We start from the raw sequence: 24376 nt of genomic DNA on the forward strand, positions 1-24376 counted from the left end.
AATAAAATATTTTTTCCAGGGACGTTGTAGCTAGATGCAAATTACAATCGAAAATGCATCAGCTTTAAAATTTTCTTTTGGTTCCAGAGGACGATCAGCATGAGCCATCAAAGAGCCTGTAGCTACAAGAAGGTTAAAAGCACACAAGTGATCTGTCTTTGGTCAAAGGAATTGCTGGAGCAGTAGGACGCAGAGCAATATCTAGCAGCTGTAGACGATGTTCGGAGAAGAGATAATTCTGTTTTCAGCACAGGGAGTGAGAATGAGCTCAGTCCGGCCTCCAGCAGAATCCATTCTGGTTTGGTTTCTGTCAGACTGTGTGTCTGAGGCTCTTTGGATCGCAACGTGAAAAAAAAAGAACAAAAAACATTTGCTCACATCTTGTGATTTCCAAGAGAGGAAGAGAAGATATCACTTAAAAAAAATCAGAACTGAAGATTTGGATCCTGGACCTCATACTTGTCAAATGATTAAAATAATAATTATGAAAATATCAGGTTGTGTTTCTGCAACATATCGTGCACAGTACGCCATTTTTTTCTAAAAATACAGTAGATTGTACTTAATAAAAATGTACAATTCACCTCTGGTATAAACAGATGTGTGCTGTGTTTGCCTTTGTAAGCATTTGTTTAAAAAAGTAGTTCACAATACGATGGAAAACACAGAAAGCACAAACTTAATAATATAACGATACAAAATCAATACCAAATCATTAAGCCAATTAAGTACCTATCCTTTGAAAACAGAGAACACCTTCTGGGTGATTAAATTCCAGTTCGACATCAAGTTTCCAACTTGTTTCCTTAGTCTTGGTTACCTTGAATTTAAGCCACAAACCAGGATTCTACTTTATAAACTTCCGGGGATGTTACAAAATGTTTGATGGGGCATCAATCATTACAGGTGGAAATTCACTCCTTTTTTTTTCTTGAGGCATCATATTAAACATTTCATTTGGATCGAGAAGAGGATCACCATGAGAAACAGAACAAACTGTTTGATTCCGTCTTTATTGGGGAGCTGTATCACAGCTAATGCATGTAAAGCCTTCAGTATGCGATAGTGAGAGTTCAGTTATGCCAGGGAGTGGGAGTGAAGAGAACTGAACTGAAATTTAGTAAATTCATATTTAAATAGAGTGCAAATCATCAAAGTGTTCTGTCACTTAAAACTTATTACAACACTACCAGGAGTGGGGATTGAACCCACATGGACACTGTGCCCTGTCACAGAAACGTACCCTGGTCTCCCGCGCAACAAGCAGGGGTACTCAGCACTATACTAACGAGGAGCGCTTGTCCGGTGCTCTGTTTACGGTCAGCAGTCATTTCCTCTTTTCCAAAGACATTTTCGCCTGCTCTCAGTAATTAATGTCGGTTTGAAGTCTGTTCCTTTTGTCTCCGCTCTTGACGAAGAGCAGCCTTACGTAGGAGACTCCCTTTCTCAAGAAGTTTGCCATCACCCTGCAAGAGAGAAGAGCCATCAACCACCGAGGCAACCACTAAGACACTTAACATTAAACACATGAAATGTGAGATGTTTTCTACTTAGGGATGTTATCGTTTCTACTCTAACTTCTTTGTCAGAAGTGGGATTTGAACAAACATCTCTAGGGGAAACTACAACCTGAACGCAACGCCTTAGACCACCAGCCGTCCTGCATGTGGCTCTTAAATGGAACGATATGTTTTATTTATTTCTACTTGATGATAAGGGAAAAAAAAGTTAAATGTAATTAAGGAAATGTCTTTTTTCATGGGGAAAACAGGCCTGAGCAAATGTAAAGTTTAGAGCAGCGCTCAATAAAAACTATCTGAAACAGGTAGCGCTTCTTATGCGGATCAGTATATTCCGATACCAGTGGTTCTGCAGAAGAAATAAGAAAAGCTGAACTCCAAGCCCTGTGTTGCCATTACTGCTACTCTGGCTGAAGCTGCTTTAAGATCTACTCAGCGGGCACAGAATGTTGTATGAGGTCAGACTGGTTTGCAATGTCTAAATAACAGTATGCGAATTTAAGCTTATTTAAATAAGAGTATTTAGAATATAATACATGCTCCAAAAGCGTTAATCCTTCACTGGCTGCTATTTGAAACGCCTTCATAAATGACACGTAATAGAGATTTATGCAGCTAGATTTTATGCTTCACCATACATTGCAGTCAGGAAAATAAATCAATTTTCTTTAACACCTCTGGATAAAGTTCTTCTGTGGAGCAGGTTTCAGACCTCTGCATAAAGCGCCCTTGATGTCATTTTATTTTTACAGCAGCAACCATCCTGAAAGTTTTTTTAAAATATTTCTTATTTGAACAACAAAAATACATATAATACAAAAAAGAGCACATATGACGTATCAACAACATCGTCAGGGGCACGTGCTATAATCCAATTACACTTTCTGAAAAATCTACTGTCCATGCAAATGTCCATGCTAATCTACAGGGTTCTTTTCTGCACTGAGCTGCTCATTTGAAATCCAGAAGGCAACACAGACGCGCTCCTATACCAAGAGTCTTATCTGGACCACCTGGATAAAAAAACAGGAAACCTAAGCACTAATCTATACTGACAGCTTTTGAAAAGGAGCTCTGTAATATGCACAAATACAAAGACAAGGTATAAATACTCCATAGGTTTAAAATTCAGGAATATGAATGGTCAATTGTTTACAATTGGAGTTTTTATGTTTCGTATGATTTAGCGACTTTTTTACAACATGTAAAAAAAACAGCACAACTAAATGACAAAGCCTTAGAGCTACAGAGAAAAACAAATTGCATTTAAAGTAATTTTAAAGGCTCGAGATAATATTGCACTATAAACGCAAATGTTTGTCTTCTTTGTCGCACTTACGTTTTGTTGCTTTAGCAAATTTCATGCAGTTTATTTCTGACACAAGACATAACAAGCTTGTGTATTTATGACAAAAAAGCAGGGAAACAATTTTCATTGACCTTGAAACTAAAATTGTTAAAAAGTAAGTTAAATGCACATATAGTAAATATATTTTCTCATATAACGGTGTGTTTTTTTGTCTAAGAATCCTTCATGAATGGTTTAACAGACACTTTGCATGATTAAAACAAATATTTACGAATTTTAACGTTTTATACAATAAAGTTTTATTGTGAACATGAGCCCTGTTTATCGATATCACCAATACAGTTCTGGATTTTATTCTGCCTTCCTACGCACATATGAATTTTCTTTCACACAACAGCTCGCATGTGTGGTAGCGTATTTGCGCCAGTGAGAAAAAGAATGATGTTGGCTTTTAAATGATGAACCGTTTGCGTTTATACAAAATGACAAAACGTTGTCGCATACATTGGGACATACTCTGTTTAAACACCTGTCGTTTTCTCTAATATTGGCTCCTGTGCTTCGGTCCATTTGAGAGAGGAGAAGACACTGAAAAAGTCCTGTGAAAGTCGATTTTGCACCTGCGCCAGTGCTGTAGTGGTATCATACAGACGCCCATCCAAATCCATCACACGCTGGAAGCTCTGGAAGGCAACGTAAAATATTGCTCTGTCCGTTGGTGGATTAGGTATGCACGTTTTTTTTTTTCAATGTAAAATGCAAAATTAAAAATTACATTCAAAATCGATTAATGTAAAAACCGATAAAGCTAATGTTTTTATCTAGTTATATATTTCTATATCTAGTTCTTCAAAGGTCTTTTTTTTTAAAAAAAATGTTTATCGCGATTGTGAAAGTTAGAGAAGGTGTACCAGCGGTTGCCTTCATATCGCCAGCTTCGGTATCGTCTGTAGCTGCGAGAAAGTTAAAAGCGCACAAGTGATCTGTCTTTCGTCAAAATATTTGCTGGAGCAGCAGGACGCAGAGTACCATCCAGCAGCTGTAGATGGTGCTCGGGGAAGAGCCGATTCTCTTTTCAGCACAGGGAGTGAGAATGAGCTCAGTCCGACTCCCAACAGAATCCATTCTGTGCGTCTGAGGCTCTTTGGATCACAACGCGAAAAACAAAAAACAAAAAAAATTGCTCACATCGTGTGATTTCCACTAGAGGAAGAGAAGATATCACCTTTAAAAAAATTAGAACTTAATATTTGGATCCGAGAGCACTTGGTGGTGGTAGAGGGGAGACCCCATTACCTGTAAAGCGCTTTGAGTGGAGTGTCCAGAAAAGCGCTATATAAATGTAAGAAATTATTATTATTATTATAAATTATTAAAATATCAGATTGTGTTTCTGTAACATTTCGTGCACAGTACGCCATATTTAACAAGAGAACAACAGTCTCAACGAGATCTTTACACACAGTCTGGGGTATTTTCCCCCTTTATATTTTTGCCACTTTATATCGAACCTACAGTATTATACTCCCAAAAGTGCACAGTAGATTTTACTTAAAAAAAATGCACAATCCAGCGCTGGTATAAACAGATGTGTGCCATGTTTGCCTTTGTCAGCATTTGTTTCAAAAATAAGTTCACGATACGTTAAAAACACAAAAAGCACAAACTTAATAACACAACGATACAAAATCAAAACCAAATCATTAAGCCAATTAAGTACCTATCCTTTGAAAACAGAGAACACCTTTATATCTACAAAAAAACCGTGACATTTGTATCTACATTTGAATTACAAAGCAGACCAAGTAGTCGCTGAATTCAAAGTTCAGATCTTGGCCAAAACAAGAAAATCAGACGTGAGCTGAATTCGGAACAAAAGCCTCTGCTTCGCCGTTTACTGAGCTTTTGATCAACGTCTGAGTGAAAAAGCCACTCTCTGGCACATACTGCCCAATGTAGCGTAATGTTTCGGGTGATCTAAATCCCAGTTCGACATCAAGTTTCCAACTCGTTTCCTTAGTCTTGTTTACCCACGAACCAGGATTCTACTGTATGAACTTCCGGGGATATTACAAAATGTTTGATGGGGCATCAATCATTCCAGGCGGAAATTGACTCTTTTTTTTTCTCGAGGGATCATATTAAACATTTCATTCATATCGAGAGGAGGATCACCATGAGACACAAAACAAACAGTTTAATTCTGTCTTTTTTAGAAAGTAGCGTTTGTGATACATTAATAATATTTTCGTGGAAATATAGAAGTTGTACATTTTTAAATTTATATTTGAATCGAAATGTGGTTTTGAGTCAAATATTAGCGTGTTCATGTAATTAGTTTGTGTTTGTCATTACTATATATATATTGCCATGTTACTAGAATTTGTAACTAAAGTTTACTAGTTGTGTTTTTTTTATGATGATAAGCCATTTGTTGATTACAATTTAAAAGGTATGGGTTTAATAGTTGTATATTCTACATCTTTTGCCCACTGGGATGTGCCGGTTTTAATTGAACAAAGCTAGATACACATTTTCTAATGCAGCCTTCATTACAAGACAGTTTATTTCTCGAAAGCGTGATATGTAAAAAAGAGAAAAACGAAAATATATGGATGACAATATTTCAAAGATGAAGATATTACTTTTGAGAAATTGTCATTTTATGTATCAAGACGCTTTTCAACCACTGGTTTTAGACCTTTGCTATGCTTCCTGAATCATTTTCAGTGTTATAAACTGGGTGTGGAGGTAGCGATCACTTTGAAGAGCAGTTGACAGGCTGGAGCTGTTCAGACTACTCGTTATTTCTCAAATGCTTCCATCTTTTTTCTTTCACGCTAGGACGCGAGTGTGTACATGTGTTTGGTTTTCATTTCACTGATTCTCATTGAAGATTTGGGAATTAACGACGAAAGAATCAGTTGCCTTGGAAAGCAGAAGCTTTGGTTCACAACGATCTTGAAGACACGCCCATGTAGTGCAGCGTGTGATATTTGTACTATAAAAGACCAAGTGCTCAAAGTGACGTCTGCGTTTACCGTTTAGACTTTTCATCTCGGGCGCACTTTTAGAAAGCAAAGATAGAGCAGTTGTGTTGAATCACGCTACGACAGCTGTCAGCAGAGTGGCGCAGCGGAAGCGTGCTGGGCCCATAACCCAGAGATCGATGGATCGAAACCATCCTCTGCTATACACACCGTCAGTTTAATGAAGTGAATTAAAACTGTTTTTTTTCTCTCGTGTGTGTGCAAACTTCACACTTACTGTATTCGTTAATCTTTACCAATAGCAGATGCCCAAATGTATCTTTGGTTGTTCTGAGATCCTTGATAGTTTCCTCAAATCCTTCCAATGAACATCCATATCAAAGCACAGTGTACGAAGTTAATTTATTATATTTATTACTATATTTATTATACACGTGTAAATTAATTACTGCGAAAATAATTTACTTCGTACACTGTGCAGAGTGCCGTATACTCCTAGTTGCGGCACACACGATACATACAGTAAAAAGCCTCAGGCACTGTGTTAGATGTGTTTTCGACGTTATATATGCGTTTATTAATGTCGTCGATTTTACGGTTGCAATTCGGCGTTGATTATACGTCGAGGCGACGTATATATACGTATAGCCGTATTTTCGCCGTGAATATACGTATATTCGACGAATCAATGCCCACAGCTTGGCATACAAGGGTTTTGCTGAGGGGGTCTTGCCACCTGCCTGAAAAAAAACAGTAAAATGTTTGAGTGCCTATAGTGTTTCTATTTTTATTTTCTTGAGAAAAGTTGATACCATTTCCTGGACACCCCGTCCCCCATCAGTGCGCGGTGCCCGGGGAAAAAGCTGTAGGGGGGCGTCTGAAATTCTGAGGGGGGGTGATATTTCGGTTGAAACGGAGCTGTATGGTGCAGCTACCCAAATGAAATCTCGCAGCTATGCCATGATAGAAGATAACGACTAGCAATCTGGTATTTGCGATGAAGTTCAGTTTCACATTTTTCGTCACTCTCACGGTTTGTATTGCCTGGAGCGAAAAGTACCATAAGCGTTCATTTTTGCAGCTACATGGACGTTCTGAATCGTTAAGAAAAAAATGTTGTAAAACCAACAGAAAGCACAGACTGCTATAACTAGTCCTAGTTATATAACGATTTTAAGTATAATGATAAACTACTGCAAGGAATCGGTCCACCTGAGCAAACAGGATCGTAATGTTGACACTCAATAACGACACTGATATGTGCAGTTCCTGGACGGATAGCCCTCCTGCCCATCAAACAGACTGAGTGACTGTTCGTGTCATTTAGTGTTGTCTGACCATTGACAAAGTACAACTATTTTTTTAGGGCGCAAATTAAGTTAGGTAAATCTTTTTGCCCAAAACTGAAGGGGCGACATTCCTCCCTCCCCCCGTGATGCCAGGCCTGTCCCCATCCTATTCCATAATGTCATTATATATAATACCATACAACAGTGACCGATCCTTACTAACTGCATGCGTTAAAATTGCACGTCAGCTCATAGCAGGGGGCACATAGCCGCGATGTATTATCAATGTTAAATTCCAACCATAATATCGACAACATTAATAAACGCATACGTTGAGAAAATATCGAACCCAGCATATTTTCCGGTTATATACCACAATGCATTGCTAGTATTCGTTGGTCACCATTTTGGACACGTTTTTCAAACGTAGAAGTATATCCGCAAATATCTCAGCAATCCTCTTTTGACGAGTAAGTATGAACAATAATAATACTATCTGAATACATACAGATCTTTCTTAATATTATTTTGATTAAAATAGTACGTGAATAAGCAGAAAATGGCACATAAAAATAGTGTGAATGGGGAAGATGACACAAAATCGTTTTGCCATTTCTCTATTCTTATTCTATGTTGTACTTTCAAACTTTGGGTACTCTTTAATTAGGACAGACTTTATTGCTCAACTGCTATGATGGAAGCCAAATTTTATACATTTATTTCAGCTTTGAGCTTAGTAAACCGTTCATTTTTTAGATTATACTAAAGAAGATATTAATCATCATTTATTTGGGAAGTAATATTATATAATTTTCTCCTAGCTGCGGTGCTGAAGTCCCACCCTACATCAACGGAAAAAGAAATAAAGGAGCACGCAATGTGTTACGTGAAGAATGTATATGCAAGGCAGGGGGCCAGGAGATCTGGACACTGAAAATAATAGGTTTTTGGTTCTAACTGTTAGGACAATTAGACAGGGTTTGCAAATAGTGGACAAAAATCGTCTTAACTTCCATTGTAATATTTTTTTTTCTTGGAAAAGTTGTACATTTTAAAATGTATATTTGAATCAAAATGTGGTTTTGAGTTAGTGTGTTAATGTAATTAGTTTTGTGTTTGTCATTACTATACTGTATATTGCCATGTTGCCAGAATTTGTAGCTGAAGTTTAAGACTAGTTGTGTTTTTTATGATTATTGCCCATATGTTGATTGTTGATTGATTGTATACAATGTATAATTTGAAATACATATGTTTCAGGTGTGAATGTGTATTTTCAGAATAAATTTCTAAACCTAATCATTGGCTTGGTTTACTTGTTTCTACACCTATAAAACCTATCTTTGATGTATAATAGACCTCTACCCATATACGTATAATAGACCTCTAATGTTATCCGTATAATAGACCTCTAACCATATACATATAATAGACCTCTAACCATATACGTATAATAGACGTCTAAAGTTATCCGTATAATAGACCTCTAACCATATACGTATAATAGACCTCTAAAGTTATACGTATAATAGACCTCTAACCATATACATATAATAGTCCTCTAAAGTTATCCGGAACTCCAACCATATATGTATAATAGTCCTCTAAATTTATCCGTATAATAGAACTCCAACCATTTATGTATAATGAACGTCTAAACATAGACGTATAATTGACGTATAACTTTAGACGTATATTAGAATTTCATTCTAGACGAATTGTAGACCACATTTAGACGTCTAAGGTATGCGTTTAATAGACGTATATTATACGTCTTTTGCCCACTGTGTTGGTTCACAACGATCTTGAAGACACGGCCATGTAGAGCACAGTGTGATATTTGTACTATAAAAGACCAAGTGCTCAAAGTGACGTCTGCGTTTACCTTTGAAACTTGCTTCAAAGTAAATCAAGACGTATGTCTGTCTCGCTGTGTGTGCTCTTATCTGTCCATCTCTCTCTCCTCTTCTCTCACTCTGTGCAGTCTGTGCAGAGTATCTGAAGGGGATGTAACACCACTTGGCAAAGAAGAAAAATTCTCAGAGGCAGAATAAAAAATCATTATTCTCTTCTCAGTCAGATTCACAGCTCAGACTCACACTCAGACAGAAGCTCAATGCTGTACGGCTCTCTATCCTCACAATTCAGAACCAGAAGATATTCAGACAATCAGTGCTGCTACTGTACATGAACAATATCAGACAGAACAGCCTGGACTCAAGTCACATTTCCCCCTTTTCCCCTTTCTCCCAGCCCTCTTAGAGACATAAAAGAGCTCCTGATTCTCCTCTCTGTGAACTGGGCTCAGGGGTCACTGATCTGGCAGCTGTGGGCTCTGTTCCAGGGCAGAAGCAAGAAACTTCAATAAACCCTTTCCAGGACTTCCAGCCCTTCAGTATTACTTTCTTTAATGTATATCAGCCTCCAAACATGTTTTTTAAGTGTTTTATAACACAAGTGAGTGTGGAATTATTTTTGTATTTATGTAATAAACACCAGTATTGACACTCTGATCAGTATATTGATTATTAGTAGCCAAAGGCCGATGGTCGTGACTAAAATAGTGACCAGTTGACCAGTCTGTAGCTCTGAGCAGTGGGACTCAGATCACACAGAAGAAGATCTGTCTGTGTGTGATTCCACACCAGCCCTGGGATTCAGCTGCTCTCACAAGTGTCTCACAGACAGTCTTATAAATGTACAATTAGGTGAAGTCTTGTTACAATTATAAAGTTAAGTGAAATCATCAGACTACCTATAGAAGTGAGAGCTTGGTGGAAATAAAACCAGTATACACCTCCAGGATCAGGAGTCTGATCCTCCTGGCTCTTTTACTCTGAAGATTCGTGTAAAACCCTTAAAAGCGCTTATTTCAGGGACTCGTGCTTGTTCTCTACTGCTCCACACGGGTACGCTTTGTAACGCAATAATCTGTGAAGTAAACTATTTTTTTTCTGTTTAATGATTTTCATTCCTCGGTTTGTCGCTCTCCTTCTCCAACTGTTATAAATCGCCTCTCTTCACAGCCCGGTTTAGTTTTTTGGAGATGTTATATTTGTATGAAAACCAGGAGTCTCCTCCAGCAGAGATGCGCTATTTTTTAAAACATTTTTTATTAACCGTATAGAATTTACAAATTTAACTACAACCAGAAGATTAAGAAACATGTACAAGAGAAAAAAACACAACAGAAAAAAAACATATAACCACCAGAGGTAATGAAGTAAATTATGTGATCAAATTGTATTTTTACATATATCATGTTTTCCTTGCTTTATTATTTCTCAGTTATTTATAGAATTTAAATAGTGTTTCAACATGCATGCGTTTCCTGTATAAAATAAAAATCAGCGCACACTTTTTTACAAAACAAAAAAAAACGCTTTTCTTTTTGCAACATTTCGAGTACCTCTGGCATTCATGAAAAAGACACACAAAAGCAGCAGAGACGCGCTCTGCTCTGTCAGAATAAGCGCTGTGATGTCACAGACACCAGCCAGAGCACCGGGATCAGAGAGAGAAAGAGCGCGGGAGGCGCACGGAGCGCACGGAGAAGAACCGTAGAAAAATCGATTAACTTCACCGATTGGTGAGTACTGATTCTTTTCTTGACCCTGTTTAAGTATCTAGAGAACAGTTAATAAAGACTGTATCGACCAATTACCACAGTGCGTTTAGGGTTAATAATGTTCAATCCGAAATTAAACAATGATTATTCATATTATTATTTAGGTAACTGTATCCTAGAGCTAGAAAATGATATTTCAAGTTCATAAATGTATGTAACAGTTTAAATGCATTTTTCCAGTGTTTATAAATCATAAGAATGGTAACCACGGCGACAGGCGCCTCGTCACTGCACGCGTCTAAGTGTCTCGCATTTGTCACAGAGAGCGGTGTGACGTCACGAGCAACGAGCAGCAACTAATACTAATATCAGTGTCTTCATGTTAATATTACTGAGATTACAACTGGTAGTTTTAATGCTAGTGTTCATGTGAGTATTAATGACAGTGGCACTACTGATTGTTTTAGTTTTAATGTTCATATTCATGTTAATATTAATTATAATTATAGTGTTACTGTTGTAGTATTAGTAGTATTTATATTTGTGTTATAGTGTATCTGTAGGTAAGTGAGTTTGTAGTATCTGTGCGTGTGTGGGTGCGTGTCTGGAAGTGTGTGGTGTCTGTGTGTGTGGGCTGTGTGTCTGTGAGTGTGTAGGTATGTGTCTGTGAGCTTGTTGTGTCTGTTAGTGTGTGAGCGTGTGGGGTCTCTGAGTGTTTGGTGTCTATAAGTGTGTGTCTATGAGTATGCATAGTGTCTATTTGTTTCTGTGAATGCATGCCTGAGAATGTGTGTGTATGGTTTGTGTCCGTGAGTGTGTGGTGTTTGTCAGTGTGTAGTTTTATATTTGTAAGTGTATGTGTGGGCATGTCTGTCAGTGTGTGTAGTGTCTATGTGAGTATTAATGATGATAGCATTACTGATAGTTTTAGTTTTAATGCTAGTATTTATGTAATATTAGTGATACTTATAGTGTTAGTGTCAGAGTATTAACACTCATCATCATCATGTTAGTTTTCATGAGAGTATTACTGTTATTATAAGTATTATTAGTCTAGTAGTAGTTTTTGTCAGTGTTAGTAACAATGATAGTGTAAGTTTTGGTGATTGTGTTACTGTTGTAATATTAGCAGTATCTGCATTAGTGTTAGTTATAGTGTGTCTGTACCTAAGAGTGTATGTAGGTGTCTATGTGCGTATATAGTGTCTATTTGTGTATCTGTGAGTCTGTGAGTGTATATATGTGAGTGTGTGAGTGTCTTATTGTGTGTATAAATGTGTGATGTGTCTGTGAGTGTAAATGTGTGTGAGAGTGTAGGTGTACAGTATATCTGTCAGTGTGTGTGAATGTGTGTGTAGGTGGGCTTGGGTTCCACTGATGTGTCTGACAGAAGTGACCCATCAACAGGTGTTGAGTTCCAGAGCCGCTTGCAAATAAAAACACTTCCTAGAGTCCAGGCCAACTTCCAGAGAGCTGTAAGTTCTCTGTTTTTATCAGTATTAGTAATAATGACAGAAGTAATTCCCACGCAAATGATTATTAACCAAGACAGACATCAGAAAATATCGCCTTTGCAATGATGTCACTCCTCTTCTTCATGAATTTTCTTTAATGACAGGACATTTCTCTGTCTGAGTGCCTGCTGCAAATAGTGTGACTAGCCATTTCTCTCCAATATTTTCTAGTTCAGTTATTTATCGCATATGAAATATTATTCTCATTAAGAATATTTTACCTGCAAAGTCACAGTGAAATTACTACGGCGAATGAATGTTTTATGGGTGGAAAACGTTCAAAAGACTTAATGCTCCAGGGAAGGTTTGAACACACAACCTCATTATAACTCCACTGTGCACAGCTACATGCATACCACACACTGACCAACTGTGCCACTGGACCTCTGTAAGGCAGGCTCCTACACCGATTGTAAAACTGGCACAAACGTAGGGCGAAACACGGGGTTTTGGCTGTGGATACATCTCCACATGGGTGAAAGGGACAGTAAAATAGTAAGGTAAATAAAAGATACTGAAATATACAGTATGTGCTCACTGTAATGTAGGAAGAGGTGGTCAACAAGCAAAACAGCTTTGTGGATAATGTGAAGTGACATTGTTTTGTGTCAATTAGCCCACGAATTGTGCTTCATGTGCCTTAAGCTGTGCAATTTGTATGGTTGTTGAATGAGATTGGTTTCTTCACAAGCCCGGTCAATTGCCAGAGGAGAGCTTGCCTACACACACCTTCATGAAGACTCTTTTTAAGATGATTACACCTTTCATTGTCAAGTCGCCTCCTTTGCATACAATAGTAGCACCAACACTAAGAGAAAGGATGAGAAATGGCATTTATCAAATGATTGCAGTGTTTGTTTGACTGAGGATCCTTGTGTGCTGAACTGGCCTCTGGAGAAGTGTAGTGCAGTAAAGGAGAAGATTTGTGTCACTCAAGGCTGTAACGGAACAGAACAATACAATTACAATAGTTTTATGAGAGTAAATAATACTGGTGCATCACAGTTCTTATAATGGTGAAAACAGGAGCAACTTCTCTACAGTTTTGACTGAAGTATTTAAACGGCAAGAAATAATATCACTATGCAATTAATTAATGCAATTGAGCTCCTCTAAATGTTCTAGTCTGATGAAACAATGTATAGAATTAGGTGACAATATCAGAATTCATTCAAATACACAAGATTAATTTTCAGCAGCAAAAATACGCTCGAAAATATTTTACAAGAAAGAAACCTTACATTCACCTAAATCAACATTCACCCTACGTTAGCAGAGAACAGTAGGACAGTTAGTTAGTGTCACTGGACACTCTGTCACAGAGGCTGATCTCTTCAGACTTCAATGAGTCTTCCAACTTGTCGTAGCTGTTGAAGAAGCACCTGTTGAATCTCAACCGATATTTCCTGAGAAATCGTTCAGCGAGCGATTCCTCCCTCTGGACTCTGCACTGAGCTGAAAGCTGCGCGAATTCCTCACTGTATGTCCTGTACTGTTACATGCGCTCTTGTGTAGATTATTTACTTGGAGAAATGTGACAAGAACACATCGAACTTTTTCCATATGTGAAGGAAAATGGTAAAGAGCCTGAAAACTTTGAACATTTAAGTTTGCGTGCTTTATATACTGTATATTCTTTACTATACTGAAGAAAGATGTGAAGATGGGGGTTTGAATTTAATCCTTTCTGTATGAGGTCACAAGCTGGGGTTTATGGCAGGAAAGGGGGTTAACTGATAAGGATTGCAGATGCAAGCTAGGAACCCCCCTGGGTGTAATCTTAAACTGACCATTTGTCCAGAACATCGTAAACTGGCCAAATACCATGAACCCCCCTCTTTACCATCAGACCGAGTGACGTCAGAAACGGAGAAGAAGACACTATATAACCCAAAAGTTTGTAACAGTACGGGGAACAATACTTCGGTTTTGTTGTTTCTTGCGGGAAACAAGACTTCGGCTTTATTGTTCCTTGCATGCAATAAACTCATCTGTTTTACTTCATCTCGGGATCAAGAACCTTATTTCTTCTGTTACAACAATACTTTACTTTACATACTTGGGGTGGAGCAGTGGCTCTGTGGCTAAGGATCTGCGCCTGTGGTTGGAAGGTTGCTCGTTCAAATCCCTCTGCCAGCAGAGGAATCCTACTCCACTGGGCTTCTGAGCAAGGCCCTTAACCCCAACTGCTCCAGGGCAATGTAATGTTTCATAGCCATTCAGGGACGCCGAATATGTAAGAAACCCAGCTCAGGGACGCCAAATATGTAACGTTGCCATAGCCAAAATGTAATGTAGTGGCTCTCTGAAGGCACCAGTTATGTAGGGTTTGGGCATTTACTGAGACAATTATTAATTGTAGCAGTAAATCACAAAGTTGATTCTTTTGATGGCTTTAGAGTCCAACCATGCGACCTAACTCAAACAACGCACACACACAGGTACTAATACACGAGGATACATTTATTAATACATAGAATATGCATATAAACCTAACAGATCTTATCGAGAGGGTTATCAGAATACAAAAGGTATATATTCAGTCAGTTACAAAGAGTTACATATATCAAGAGGACATACGTTCAGTATATCATTCATTGAGACCGTTTCGTAAAGTGAACTTGGTTACAACTTCTACATTAGATACTCAAAACAAGTACATAACTCTTAGGAATTAAATTGATATCAACTGGTTGGGATAACAATTGAATTCTCGAGCTGTAATGCATTGAAGTTGAATACTCATCCAATCTCTGGGGATTCAGATCTCCTGCGGGCACAAAGAAACAGTTGCAGGCTGTTGCTGTCCAATCCGCGCTCTCTGGCTCCGTGCCAGGCTGTGCTGTGCGGCTTGTGACGGTGCGCTGCTGATGCTCACTGACCGGCTAGTTAGTGTTGGCTTTAACTAGCAAAGTTTGTGCACAGGAGAAAAGATGACTGTGGGTCCCAGCAAGTCAGGAAGAGGACCGGTTCATTCCTGATGAAGAGCTAGTTCTGAATAGTGATTCAGCTGTCCACAGTTCCGACCTGTTCACGAGGCCTGCTGCTGGTTACTCTCTGGCAACCTCCACTCTAGACTCTTAGAACAAAGGAAAGTTCTGGCACTTGGACACACTGGCCGTTCCGTGGTTGTCCGGGCTGAGTCTCAGGATGGTCAGGAGGTGCGCTGCGAGAATGTCCTACCCTTGGGAGCCTTCTGCTCCTGGGCCGTCCTGCCCTGGAATTCTCCTTTGAATTGTCCACTGAATCTCACTGAATCTTCCCTTCTGAATCTCTCAGGCTCTCTGTGTTGCCTGTTTTTACCTGGAGGAACTTCAGCTCGTTGATTGGCTGAAAGTTCCATGGGCATCAGAGTCCCACGTGGGTTACTCGGCCCTACCAGTCCCTGATTGGTTGATCAAGGTGATATATGAGTCACTTACTCCTGACACTTAGGAATGCAGTCCAGATGTCCATCTGGCACTCCCTAGACGGATAGGTGCCAATGGATGACCATTGATCATGATAGCCAGGCTTAGCTAAGTGCATCCCCCTTTGGGAGCTGTCCTTATCAAAGGAACCCTAAATCAGCCTGCATGAATAGTTTCTCTGTGGCTGCACCACAGAGATGAACAGAGAAATGAGGCCTCATTTGGGAAGGCTCAGAACACTTAATTCTTTCTTATTAATAAGCCTCGCCGCTACAGCACCATACAATGGCAGATCCTGTGCTCTGACCCCAGGCTCTCTCCTTATCTGTGTGTCTCATGGAGAGCAAGCTGGGGTATGCAAAATGATCATTCCTAATGCAATAAATTGTAAAGGGTTAATAAAGTGATGTTATTATTATTATTCCTTACAGCAGAGCAAACAAATTGTTACAAAAAACACCAGCTAATGTCCACCAGCGGAATTAACATTAATATACTGTAAAGTGCTGTTACTTGGGAGTGTTAATCTACAAATAAATTAAAAAAATGGCATTTATAGCTCTAAAGAGGTTGACATAGACGTCTGTAACAGATCTTTTCAGTTCATTGCTGTTCCTCTGACTTGGTGAGCCTTTGGAATTTTAAAAGCGTTTTGCTTGCCTCTCATGTGGTCTGTGTAGCAGTCCATTAAGAGCCGCACTATCACTGTGTCGTGTGTGGTCCTACAGAACTACACAGCTATCTACTGGAGTCGTCTTCTGTCCGTTGCAGTTGAGAACAGATTTAATACGGAGCTGCGCAGAAATTTCTGCGGCAAATATCGCTGCAGAACTAGCCCGTGCACAACAACGAAGAGAAAAAGAAATACCACAGGGTCGCCCATAAGAGGGAAAAATAGAAATCAATTGTTCAAACAATTACAACACTCGTCCTCTTACAGTGGTCTCATGTTATTTTTCTTGCCATAAGAACAGTGGGATTGTTCAACTGTATTGTTCCCCAAATGGTTGAATAATAATAATAATAATAATAATGATAATAATAGTGGTGGTAGCTGATCGTTCTTGTCCGTGGCCGAGTGACCTGTGTGAATACAGTATGTTGATTTATTCTCCTCAAGGCATCGCTTTAGCAAATTTAAAGAGCATGGGTTTTAACCCATTCAGTGCTTATTTCAACTAACGCCATGTTCCTTTTTCTAGGTCTTCAAATAGTTTACAATGTAGAGGTATCTTTAGTAATAAGAAAAAAGCTGCACCTCGGAGATCCATCTCACAAAAGCAGACTTCTTAAAGTGCACTTATGAGCTGTAGAACCTGAAGGAGTTCTCTCTCCTGGATATTAAACATGCAGATAATGAAATCAGTGATTTATGATTTCTGCAACCTTCCAATAAATACATCTAAGACATGTAACAAACCCATTGTGCAGCTCCAGTGGCACAGTTGGTCAGTGCATCGTACTTATATAGCAGTACATAGTGAAGTCATGCTGAGGTTTTGAGTTCAAGCCTGCGGCAGTTTTGCCTGTAATTTCAGCTGCAGAAACTTTCTGTTGGATTTAGGTTGGTTCTTCTGTTAGTTTTTCCGCTCGATGGAGCTTTATTAATGCAGGCACACCTGCTTCCTCGGCATTTTATTTTATCGCTGCTCACAAACCAACATACTGCAGACACCTGCTTGTGGGCCACGTGTTCCTGTTGTCAGCCTACTATACCATGCTCATGCGCGTCTAGAAACATTACTGCTCTACTACAAGAGTGAAAGACTAAACGAAATCGCACCCACTTTGAAAAAATCATGTTTGACAAACCATAGGATGACAAGAATGGGATTCTTTGGTTGTTTGAGTACATAAATCAAAGACACTGCGTTCAGCATATTCACATCAGGCACTCGGACAGAGATAAACCCAGAGAAAATCTTCTCACATTTTAATCTGTAACTGCAGGATTCAACAAATTGTTAATTATCTCAACTTCACTTACAATTTTTAAACAATTTACAAAGCCCACAGTGGATGACATTTGGTTCCAGCACACATCAGTTCCTTGGAATATCATTGTAATATTTAATTTGCTTTCCCGTCACACCACTTTTATTAATAATGAAGTTTATCAATACACGTTTGTTTAAAACATGTCATTTATTATTGATACAGTTTCATTCTGTCTTTATTAGGAGCTGTATCACAGCTAATGCATGTAAAGCCTTAAGTATGTGATAGTGAGAGTTCAGTTATCCCAGGGAGTGAAGAGAACTGAAATTTAGTAAATACATATTTTAATAGAGTGTAAATCTTCAAAGTGTTCTGTCACTTCAAAAGCAAATTACAGGAGCAGGGATTGAACCCACATAGACATTTACTTATTAAGCTTAAGTCCAACACCTTAACCACTCAGCCATCCCGAAAAACAGTTTCAGCTTTGTGTTACACAGTTCATTGAATATATTTGTTCATTGAATATATTAATTTAATATATTTGTTATATTTTTGAATGGAATGGGACTGTACACTGGTGGTTCCCAGGGGAAAACAGGGTTATTGAGCCATTGGGTATTCTGAGAATAAATTGGGTGGGTGAATGTAACCGTGTGGTAAAGTAAAACAGTCTTCTTAGATGAAGCGCTACAGATGCAGCCCCTGAAAGTGTATAAGACTTACATTTATAGTACTGCTGACACAAATGGAGCCTCTACATCAGACCGAAATAGCGATGTGTTCGCTTAGTTGTGCGGAGGATCTCCTCATGAATCTGTCTCATTCATCAGTGGAAATAGAAGCTGTCCCTGTAAACTCGGACGTGATGTTCCGCAGATGTACAGTGTGCCTTTCCTCTTGTTGTATTCAAGAGTACTCACTGTGTGAGCTCCTCACTGCGTTTCATTTTCTTTTCCTGTGATTATCTACGTGGAGTGTGGTGACAAAATAGTCTTGAACATTTTTGGTTTGTGAAAGGAAACACTAAAGAAAATACAAGTGATTAACTTTTAAAATATCGACAGTACAGCTAGAAGAGTGGAAGATAAAATACGATTTATAATTAAATTCACAATACACTTAAGGAAAACACAAACCCCCAAACAGGGACTTGAACCCTGGACCCTCAGATTAAAAGTCTGATGCTCTACTGACTGAGCTATCCGGGCTCTGGACAGTGAATAACACTGTCGTGATCCTCGCAAGTCACATGTCTCTTCTTGTGCCGAAGCGCAGTCATACAGTACCTGACCCGTCTGGAATGTCTACTGACAGACTTTATCCAGAAGCGATGGCACCACTCCCAGTAGAATGAGTGAGAAATACAGCATGACATGGGGAGGTAAGGGGCTCCCACAATTCATCTTTCCTCACATTACTGATTTTTTCAATAGCATTTTGACCTTTTTTCACATTCAGATTTTTTCGCATTTAATAAGATCTTTTAATCAACAACATTAAGAACGAAAACAAATGGAACATTTTTTGGAACAACAATTAAAAAAACTTTCAATGCCTTGGTTCTATAAGTGTGCACACTTTTTTGTTAAAAATTAAAAAACATTTTGTTAAAATTCAATAAATAGTCTATCAGCAGCAAGAAATTATTCTGAAAGTAAGATTTTTTATATCATAAACTGTAAGACACAAAGAGAGTTTACAGGTCGTATCCTTCGCTTTGTCTTTTAAATTAAGCGTTCGGGATTCAAACCTGTGTTCGGACCGTTGTGTTTCTTGAATTTCTTGTAATCATCAAATGTCGTTGTTTGGTCCATCAGTTTTTTTCTCGGTTGTACAATGGAATTCGCGCAGTTTTCAGCTCAGTGTGGAGTCCAGAGGGAGGACTCGCTCACTGAATGATCTCTCAAGAAATCCTGGGTGAGATTCAAAAGGTGTCTTCTTCAACAGCCATGACACGTCTGAAGACCTCTGGATTTCCTGAATATTACATAAAATTAGTTCAAATCATTTGGTAGTTAACAGAACTAAATGCTTTAGAGGTACATTTAAAACAGCAGAGCAACACCGTAGCACTTCGAGTGTGCCTGAGTTTAATTGTGTGAACTTGGCTCTCTATGAACACGAGCAAAGAGTTCACATTCAACAGAAGATTGCAATGTGAGCACAGAAATATAAAGCACTTGGAGATGCCGGTACATCATACATGCGAAGCATGTGCTCTACCACTGAGGTATATCCCCAACAGACTTATTAACGGAACTGAGATGTGCTGATGCTCACTGAACACAATCCACCACTAACGAAGGATGCCTGCAGTTTCCCACTTTTGTGTTTCCTCTACTACAGAGTAAATTCATAGGAATGAAGAAATAAGGAAGGAAAAATAACCGCATCGAAGCTTCCAGAGATTGGTTAAAATGAATCCGTTATTTTTATATCCAGTCACACGGGCGACGATGATTGATTTATCAACGGGGAGTGCTTTTTTACCTCCTCACTCGACTACCTTGATTAAACTACGCATAGAACAACAGCAGTACAGATGATTTTCATGGACCAACTTGTTTTGTACAACTTGAGTGATAAAGTCCTGTCTGCAAATATTGTAGAAGAACGAAAAAGGGCGAAACAACGCTCCAACCACAGGAATGGTAACAGGGAGGATCATGTTATTTAATATGTCCTTTGGAGATGCCTTGTCAATACACACAGGCGTTAGAGCTGGACAAATAATTGATAGTGGTGTTTGTAAACAATCATGAAACATGTTATTTCTAAACCATGAAGAAAGGAGCAGACTTAAACTTTAAGAGACAGAAACAACACCTTATCACAGCTAACATTAATTAAAATGACATCACAATAAAAGAGCGGAGCCTTGAGTGAATCAAATTAGTTTTCAGTGGACGTCTGTCTCTTCATAACTTTGTAGGTGAGAGAGAGGATTGCGGAAATGTGCCGGTGTTTCTCAGAAGTGCATTGGTGGTATAGGTGCCTTCTAAATAATTGAGTCAGGTTTGAATCCCGGTAAGTGCATCCCCAAATCTTTTCAAGAAAATCTGTGATCCGGTAACATATCTTTTGAAACTAGCATTCAAGGTAGGATACGTGTTCTTAAATACCAAAAAACTCTACAAGGAAAAAGCAGATCTCTGTACACAAGACGGCAGTGCGATCTTAGAATGTTGTTAACGGATTCAGACTCCTTCTCAGAGGTCTTTGCTCGCCAAATAACTTTGCAGCTGAGGAAGAGCACCCCGGAAAATACCAAACACAACCAGCGAGCGTGTTGGTTGCTCTTGCTCTTAATGCAAGAGCTGTTTTTTTTAATCATTATTAACCAAAAACAGCAGCACAGGTAGGTCGCATTTGTGATTATGTCACTTCTCTGCTTCAGCAAGGTCAATAAAAGACTCTGAAAGTAGTAAAACAAAACTGAACTCAAAATCATATTAGGAATTCTGAGCGATATATCCATACAGGTAATCCAATAAGAATGTTGAAATATTTGAATATCATCTCTCTATATATTTCGCTGCTTTTTACCAGGAGTAAAACTATTGGATTGAAGGAATGCTAACCGCTGGGTTAAAATGTATTGTTGTTATTTGGAGAAATCTGTAAACTCGTGATCTTATATGTTTTAAAAGACAGCACAGGAAAAAACGACAGTGCTGATTATTTTCCGGAGACGGAGCACTGATGACCTATCCGAGCTGATTGATAAAGCCCACCCAGTGAATAGCAGAACGTCAAAGAACATTCACCTCTGTATCTAAAGAAACCACAGGAACAACATCAGGAAGCACAATCAATTCCCCTTTTAATTTTTTCCTGTAAGGTATGCTATGTGAATTCATGAAGTTAATCCTCTGATCTCTTTTGAGCACGAACAAAGTATTTCTGATGGAGCGCTATGTTCAAAGATAAGCTATTACCCCTGCCAACGATTCGGCGTGAAGAATTAAAAGTTTCACAGACAAAAGCAGCTCACCACCACAGCCAATAGTAAATGTACTTGCCGGTACACTATCATGTGCACTGCCTCAAAAGTGATCTCGGCAGATGTTGTTCCCTACATAAAGCTGAACGTGCCAAAGAGAATTTCTGTTGAGAAAACAAAATATTTTTTCTGCCTTGATGTTAAGCCTGTCTTTTAGAAAGTCTATCTCTAAACACCTCCTGCAGCCTAACAAAAAGCGCTTTTACTGATCGTATTGCAGGTCTTAAAACACTAACATTTGGCAGCGGTGGGATTCGAACCCAAGCCCCCAGAGAGACTGGAGCCTAAATCCAGCGCCTTAGACCGCTCAGCCACGCTACCTTCCTCCATATCCATCTTCCTCACATTGCTGGCTTGGAAAATGCCGGGGGCTTCAGCTCTTGTCGTCGGATCTAATGATATCATGACATGTGGAAGTGACTGCACCTTCATCTTCCGAGATGCTTTCAATAGCACAAATGCTACTTTCACCGGCACAAACAGCAATAACGAAAGAGGTGGGTCTCATCTTTTGTGCTGTTTGTAGGGGCGCAACTCTCTGCTATTACTGTTGCTTTTTTCATAGTTTCTTTAAATCCTTCATTTGAACATAGATTTTGAAGGATATTGGTGATAATACCACATAAATTGTGGTTTTCTTGTGATCGCCAATTTTTTTCAAATACCAGCCTTTTTTACAGTTCCTTGCGTGTTTCACAAGGTATAATAGCCCCCCTTGCATCCTCAGCTAACATATTTTAAAATTACAATAGATTATACAGCATGCATGTTTACATTTATATTAAAATTAAAGTAAATATACCAGAATACATACAGTGCTAACCCAATAATTCTTGTCAGGTTCTCCAACAAATCTGCATTGTTATTTTAACATGTTTCAGCTGAGGGTGCAACAGGAGTATAAATGCATTTTCCCGCCAGCCATTCAAAGACCAAATTCCATGAGTGAACATTATTTTCTCAGAAGTTGCCGGCATTGGACTTTGCCGGTGGTAATGAATTATGTCCACAACTGTTGTAGTAGTTCCTTCTTGAAATTCGACACGTGCAAAGCACTCGTAATATCATAGGTGTTAAAGTTCGCTGAGTCTATTCGAGTCATGGTGTGTATCCCTGCCTATCATTGGGAGACGGTAGCTTTTTTACACTCAGATTCCAATCTTCAATGCTTTGTGTGAGAGCTTACATAACTTTCATTTTCTCACATTTTCTGACGACTGTTCCAAAGGGGCACCCTGTCAATTCTGAATACTTTTCAAAAATCTGCCTGCATGTTTGATTATTGTCATTTCATTTCGAAAAAGTACAATATTGATCATAACTAAAGAAAATAATGATCACGAACAAAAAAGGGATAAAGATGCGAGTAGATCTTGAATCAGAGCTGGGTGACACAGGCTTCTGTTCTGATATGGTTGTACGAGAAACAGGAGGAATCGCCAATCTCCTATAGAACATGAGTTGAATCAGGAGTGAGACATTTCGTATACTCTTGCATATGTCAACGCCTGACCTACATCGTAAAACTAAATTAAAAACTAACATTAAGTTGTCAGACATTCATTTATATACAAACAAGAGACAGACCAAGTAATAATTCTACATTAGGTCAGGTGGGTAAACCTGAACTAACTAACTAATAAACCTATTAATAATTCTACATTAACGTGTCCTACACTAACATGACCAGACTAATTGACATGGTCTGATTCAGAGCCTGTGCAGTTCGTGCTAATTACAACAAGGACAGTTCTGATCCCTCATCACCGAACTGAGCACAAGTTCAGCTGTTCTCCAGTTTTGTTACGCATGGTTTTTCATTGCAATTGAGTTCAGAGCTGGAGCTGATCTCCAGACAGTACAGTGTTTTGGGTAAGTTGTCGAAATTCGCATGAGGCTGCAGACAACTTACCCAAAGTGTTTTCTATAGCTTTCAGGTGCAGTTCATTTACATAAAAGAATGTAAGTGGTATAAACTCAACAAGCCAGACGGCAGTCGAACCTATAATTTTCTTACGCGAGGCCTGACGCGTTACTCATTACGTCACTGACCCTGCTATTGAAGGGCTAAAAAAACACGTTTTCTACATTTTTGTCTGTTTAAAAATCACTCTAAAAAAGACAAAGGGTTTGTGTGTCGCGCTAAAATTCCGCTTCATTTCGAACGCAAATAAAAACCGTTTTGTTCCAAGAAATCATACATTTGTCACATCCTTCATACTATACTTCTCTCTTGTATTAGTAAAGCATTTTGATTTAAACTGAACAATATATGAATGGTTTCATCTATACACTTACACATAATAAGTATACGAATAAATACTCGGAAGAAGCCGCAGCTCAGGTATTAGAGAGATTTAAAATCAGATCAGAGGATTTAGAGTCCAGAGTGCAAACCAACAGCTGACACAGGTCTTTTATAGAACCGTTTTGATTTCCTCTACTTTGTCCCCGTGACGTCATTGTCCTGCTCGCAGCCGAGCCCGACACACGTCTGGTTTTTGTCGATGGGCGCACACCCTGCGGTCCATGCGGGTCCTAATACCCCAGTACAATGACGGGGACACTAAACTGTAAACAGGTGCCGTCCTTCGGCTGAGATGTAAAACCGAGGTCCTGACTCTCTGTGATCATTCAGGAGAATGGTGGTGGTGGAGGGGAGTCCCCATTACCTGTAAAGCGCATTGAGTGGAGTATCCAGAACAGCGCTATATAAGTGTAAGCAATAATGATTATTATAATTATAATGTAAAATGCAATAAAAAAAAATCAAACTTTGATTCAAAATAGATTAATGTAAAAACTGATAAACCTAATGCTTTTTTCAGGGCT

At 38.8% G+C, this 24376-nt stretch overlaps 2 non-coding genes across 2 annotated transcripts; both read right to left on the minus strand.

The window, feature by feature from the left end:
• Positions 1–18676: 18676 nt before the first annotated feature.
• On the minus strand, positions 18677–18749 carry trnak-uuu (transfer RNA lysine (anticodon UUU)). The gene has a single exon. It is a non-coding gene; the product is annotated as a tRNA-Lys (tRNA).
• A 3034-nt stretch (positions 18750–21783) lies between these two features.
• Positions 21784–21865, minus strand: trnal-uag (transfer RNA leucine (anticodon UAG)). The gene has a single exon. It is a non-coding gene; the product is annotated as a tRNA-Leu (tRNA).
• Positions 21866–24376: the final 2511 nt, after the last annotated feature.

The sequence above is a fragment of the Lepisosteus oculatus genome, chromosome 14 (genome assembly GCF_040954835.1).
Source record: "Lepisosteus oculatus isolate fLepOcu1 chromosome 14, fLepOcu1.hap2, whole genome shotgun sequence".
NCBI classification, from domain to species: Eukaryota; Metazoa; Chordata; class Actinopteri; order Semionotiformes; family Lepisosteidae; genus Lepisosteus; species Lepisosteus oculatus.